A 6,000-nucleotide genomic window follows, 5' to 3' on the forward strand; every position below is an offset into this window, starting at 1 on the left:
AAAGGAGAAACTTCTGGATCAAATTTATCCCTAAAACAACTGAGGGCGAAGTTCACCTACTTTATTCGTAGAGCGGATCCGGACAGTACTCCCGCAGGTCATGATCCGAGAAAGATTGCTTCATCACTGAACTTCTTTCAGTATATGGACTTTGAGTGCCTTCGTTCATACACTGGATGGAAATCATCCAGTGTTTCACAAACACTATGCAAAACAAGTGCATGAGCTGAAACACTTCGTAGTGGCGGCAGGTAGTGTATTAAAACCTGCCTCCTAATTACTGTGGTAAACAGTTAAAGGTTTGGGACCTCACATGTCCTTGCACATGTAACGGATGAGAATCATCCAGAGTGTTCTACAAACACTATGCTAGACAAGTCCATGATCTGAAGCAATATGTGGTGACGCCAGGTAGAATATTTAACCTGCCGTCTAAATTCTACGTTGAACAGCTAATTGACTGGGACTGTCAATTAAAGGGAGAAGAGGTCATCCTTCCTAGGTGTGACTTCTTTTGATTAAGTTTTACCATGATAACACTAGCTCTGTTCAAAATCCCAGGTGAGGAATTATACAGATAGCACTAGTGCCGGTGTACGAAGTACACAGTGCAGATAGAAGTAACTAAGTACAGGAATTATGAAGAGAAATTGTTTTATAATTTTTCTTCAGTCTGAGAGTGGCACTCATCATTTCTTCCTTCAATAAAGAAATATAGTCTCTGTACTCGTTACAGGTTTAATCCCATTGTCATACTACATTCGTTTTACTAAACATCTCTTTTAGTCATTTATTAGGAATAAATGTCTATTAGAATGTAGTGCGTCCACTTTCGCCAGACAATTGTATACATACATGCCAGTTCTTCAACTTACCAAAGTAAGTATCCCTCATATATTTGTATGCATCAAATAATAGATATAAGAGACACTGATGTTGTTTTAGCAAAATATACAACTATGAGACTATTTGTATATTCAGTGTATACTTATGTTTGGTCATACAATATATGTTAACCTCGAGACCCCTTTTCTACTGTCTAGATGACTCTTCCCTGTAGGAGGCAGGAAGCACTAACATTATTTATGATTAATGATGGTGACAAATAACGGTGACGTCACTTGTCTCAATTGGTCCCCATGACCATAGAAAAGGTTGCTATAAGGTTAAGGCACTGATGAAAATCCACAGATACACTAATGCTCTAGTATGCTTCCATCAGCACGACATGGCTTGAGCCCAAAAAACGGCGAAAAATCTATTTTTGGTTGAGATAGCCATGTCGTCCTGATGGACCCACCCATCTCTTCTAAAAAGAAAAGATCTTCACAGTATCCCCCCCATGGTACTGTATCTGTAACACCATGCTCAATGCTATAAGGAATGACCGCCATCGTGGGAATAGCGCTGTTATCATACTCAATAGTAGTACGAGAACGGGGTAGCCTTGATACGGCTCCCTTTTATTTTGCCACACCTCCTCGAAGCGTAAACGCTATTAGGGGTGCAGATTGCTATGAGGCGTGTCAAGAATACGTCCCTGATATGCGATATCCTTGAGAGAAAATTTAAGGATATTCGCGCCAGGAGTTAGAATTCTGGATACCTAAAGGTAAAATTCTCTGGGAATATCACTGTAGTACATGTATCCCATAGGAAGCTACTTTAAGGAACTTCCATCAGGACGACATGGCTATCTCACCCAAAAATAGATTTTTCGCTTCGCTCAAAATCCGTTTTTCCTGCTCTAGGTCCAGTGTAATAACTTGCAAAGCACTGACTTTGTGAGTGTAAGGAAGACCCTCGGCTTCAGTCAGCACTTCAAATGGTGAAGTACATTGGAAAACCAATGCCGCGTCATCACTGAGAACAAATATTAGTTCTTGAGACAATATTACTTGGGGGCTTTGTTTGCACCTAGCTGCCATCTTTGGTTTTGTTGAGACTTCCAGTAAATGTGATTTTCTCCAGTCTTGGATTTGATGACTACCTCAGACTTCTTCATCAACTTTTAGGTAAAGTTGACTAACTTCCAAATTTGTTAGCATTCTTGCACAAGAAAAAACACTATTTTAAATAAATAAAGACATAGCCTCCGTTCAGGTTACGTCAAGTACTGCATTTGTGTTTTAGGTTATCTTCCTTACTGAATTTGATAGTTTCTGCGTAGGGAAAGCACCAAGTTGTAAACAGAACAACTGACATCAGTCTTAATAAAAGCTGGAAAAGCAAGGCTAGTTATCTCCACAAAGGAGGTACTCTGATCGAGTCGGTTTATTTATTTGTATGTCTATGGAAATTAGCCTGTGGACAGGATTATGTCCAAACTACTAGGGGGATTTTGAAGAAATTTTCACCAAAGACCTTAGGACAAGGATGACCCCATTAAATTTTGCTGTGGATCCAGATTGGGATTTTTCATGTGTCTGTGGACAGGATTATGTCCAAACTACTTGATGGATTTTGACGAAATTTTCATCGCAGATAGATCTTAAGCCTTGGATGACTCAATTAAATTTTGGATATGATCCAGAAACAGCTACCTTTTTTCGCCATTTCAAAAATAACATCAAAACTACTTGACGGATTTTGACAAAATTTTCACAACAGATAGATCTCAGGTCATAGACAATCCTAGTAAATTTTGGATATGATCCTGATCCAGATTCAAGGTTATTTCTCTATTTATTTATTAGTTTGTGTGTCTGTGGACAGGATTATGTCACAACACGATGGATTTTCATGAAATTTTCACCAAAGATTTATCTTAGGTTATGAACGTCCCCATTGAATTTTGGAGATGATCCAGATCCGGATTTGAATTTTTTGCCATTTTAAAGATAATGTCGAAATTACTCGACGGATTTCGACAAAGTTTTCTTAACATATAAGGTCATGGACAAACCCATTAAATGTTGAAGATGATTCAGATCCAGATCCTAGTTTATTTATTCATTCATTCCTTTATTTGCCTGTGTGTTCGTGGACAGGATTACATCCAAACTACTCGATGGAATTTGACAAAATTTTCACCACATAGATCTTAGGTCATGGATGACCCCTTTGAATTTTGAAGGTGATCTGGATTTGCATTTTTGCCATTTTAAAGATAACGTCAACATGGATGGCCCCACTAAATTTTAGAGATGATCCAGAGCCAGATTCTAAATCCAGATTAGTATTTTTTGCCACTTTGAAGCTAACATCCAAAATTTTGACAAAATTTCCACCACAGATAGATCTTAGGCCATGGACGACTCCATTAAACTTTGGCAGAGGTCAGAATTCTAAAATTGCTCGTTCATTATTATTATTATTAATAGCTAAGCTACAACGTTAGTTGGAGAAGCAGGGTGCTACAAGCCCTGGGTTTCCAACAGGAAAATAACCTTGTAGGGAAAGGATACAGTATAAGGAAATAAATACCCTGTATACTATATGAGAAGTAAAGAACACAAAATATAAACTATCTCATGATCAGTAACAACGTTAAAATAGATCTGAAACATATAAACTAACAAGAGAAACTTTATCAGCCTGTTCAACAATGAAACATCCACTGCAAGTTTGAATTTCTGAAGTTTCACCGATACAATGGCCTGATTAGGAAACATAACACAATCTGGCCGGAATAAAACTTCTAGAATACTGTGTTGAGCCCTATGATGGAGAAGACATAACTGTTAGAATTAACTGCATACCTAGTACTGATTACAGGACGGTACAGTCTGGGAAGATCTGAATGTAAAAGATAGAATTATGAAAAATCTTATGCAATATGCACAGTGTTAACTGAACGATGGTACCAGAGATTAATATCAAGATAAGGAATAAGAAATTTAATAAACCACAAGTTTTTGTCAAACAAATCAAGATGAGAGTCAGTAGCTGAAAACCAGACAATGAACAATACTCGAAACAAGGCAGAATGAAGGAATTAAAACATTCTTCAGAATAGATTGATAAAAAATCCTATATTAGACTCTCAGTAAGCTAATTTTTGAGAAATTGAAGAAGAACAGACCGAATGAGTTTCTCGAAAGTACATTTGCAATCAAGAATCGCACTTAATATTTTAATAAAGTTGTACATTATCAGTATATAGATCTGGATATTTAGGAGCACCTGTTATCTTCATATTTACCATCATACTTTTGTAGTTTTGCTATGGCTCAGCTTCATTCCCCCATAATTTGCACCATGCACAAATTTTAACTTGATCTTTTATTGAGGAATTCAGCTACCCAAGATCTACATTCAGGAGATGAGACTGCGGCAAAACAGTAGCATCGTCTGCATAAGCAATGAGCTTGTTTCCTAGACCAAACCACATATGTGTCTATACTGTATAATGAAATGGGCCAAGAACACTACCCTGAAGAGCACTGCAAATTTTTAAACAATTTGTATTTTTCCTAGCTATACAAACTAGGGTCGTTAAAATTGGTTACTCCTAGTCTTGTTTTCTATGACCAGACAAAAAAAAAAGGGTTTGATTGCATCATATAGCAGTTGCTAAGCAACCACAGTGCATGGCGGCGCGGAGCGCCATCACGACACGCTTCACTCTCTTCTGGTCAAAGACTTGGGGGGTAGTTGAGGCGGGACCTTTGTTTAAATGCCTCGGGTTTGCATAGTTAGGGAAAAAAAATTGTAGTTTATTCCTACGCAGATACAAACTTACGAGTCATTTAAATGGAAGTCTTCCTTTGGTTGGGGGGGAAGTCTTGGTTAAGAAGTGTGCCCTTCCTCTCTGACAGATGCAATTACTTATAAGTAAGAGCAAAAGATCAGAAGTCAATTAAATTGGAATTGTATAGCTGGCTCGTAAACAGGCAGGACTGTAAAGTTCATTCCAAAAGACATAATCTTGTGCCAGAGGTGAAGCTACATGAACATTAAGAGTTATAGAGTGAATATATCTAATATTTAAAGAGCTGAAAAATATGTGGCATTCTTACTTGCATTAGGGTGAATTCCAAGTAAAGGCTGTATGTCTATCTGTGATCACCATCCACCTTGATCCACAATATATAACCTTCGTAAGGGACAACACAGACTTCGTAACTCAACTTCAACCTTTATTCCATTTGACAGTAGTGGTGGTAGTAGCATTAGTTGCTGTAGTTTCATTTCTGAAAGGAATTATTCTTTACTCTTATATACATTATCAAATAATATATAACATTCAGTAACTTTTAATAGTGAAAATGTACATTGATATATCTTACAAAAGTTAACTAAATACACCTTTATAAACTGAATAATTTCATTACCACATTAAACCTCCTTAGATTATATCACTTTTTATCATTTATATTAACAAATGTCAAATAAACCAATTTACATCTTTTAACACTTTTATAATTAACAAGACATGGAACAAATATACATATATATACTGTACTGTATAAATACGTCACAAACTTACGTGTGTGTCGAAACATATATCTTTAGAATTACAAAAATATATAAAAGAACTGCACTCAAACACCTTGCTTGAACTCCCAAAAGAAACTTCGGAACCTTAAGTAAGGTAAAACCCATGTGATATCTGTACACCTCTCAACTCTTCAACTACCTCTTTAAAAACTAAGGACATGGGTTTACGAACTAAATAGTTTGTGTTTCTGCATTAACACCCTTAAAATGTATAGAATAACTGATGCTTTTGATAAAACCAGTTACATGTCCCGTAAGAGTGTAAGATTAGATAATTTGTTGCAGTGTAAGATTAGATTATTTGTTGCGCTGTAACAATAGGGCCTAAAGAGATAGTGTACAAGAACCTATAAATAGTACACTTATGAATACAGTCTCTAAAGTAATCGTCTGTAAAAGTGTTTTGTCTCTTCCATATACCAGCTTTGAGGAATCGTGCTACCGAGGGATTTTTTGGGCTCAGGCCATGTCTTGCTGATGGAAGGGTTCCTAAAGGTAGCCTTCTAAGGGATATTTGCTACAGTGATACTCTCAGAGAATTAAACCAAAGGTCTCCAG

At 36.8% G+C, this 6,000-nt stretch overlaps 1 long non-coding RNA gene across 1 annotated transcript in view; it reads right to left on the minus strand.

Moving 5' to 3' along the window:
- LOC137644127 (uncharacterized) overlaps window positions 1-6,000 on the minus strand; it is a 120,092-nt gene that overhangs the window by 68,441 nt on the left and 45,651 nt on the right. Inside the window, exon 2 of the long non-coding RNA XR_011045138.1 lies at window positions 4,962-5,135. This is a non-coding gene — a long non-coding RNA (uncharacterized lncRNA). The remainder of the gene's footprint in view (window positions 1-4,961; window positions 5,136-6,000) is intronic.

The sequence above is a fragment of the Palaemon carinicauda genome, chromosome 7 (assembly GCF_036898095.1).
Source record: "Palaemon carinicauda isolate YSFRI2023 chromosome 7, ASM3689809v2, whole genome shotgun sequence".
Classification (NCBI taxonomy): Eukaryota; Metazoa; Arthropoda; class Malacostraca; order Decapoda; family Palaemonidae; genus Palaemon; species Palaemon carinicauda.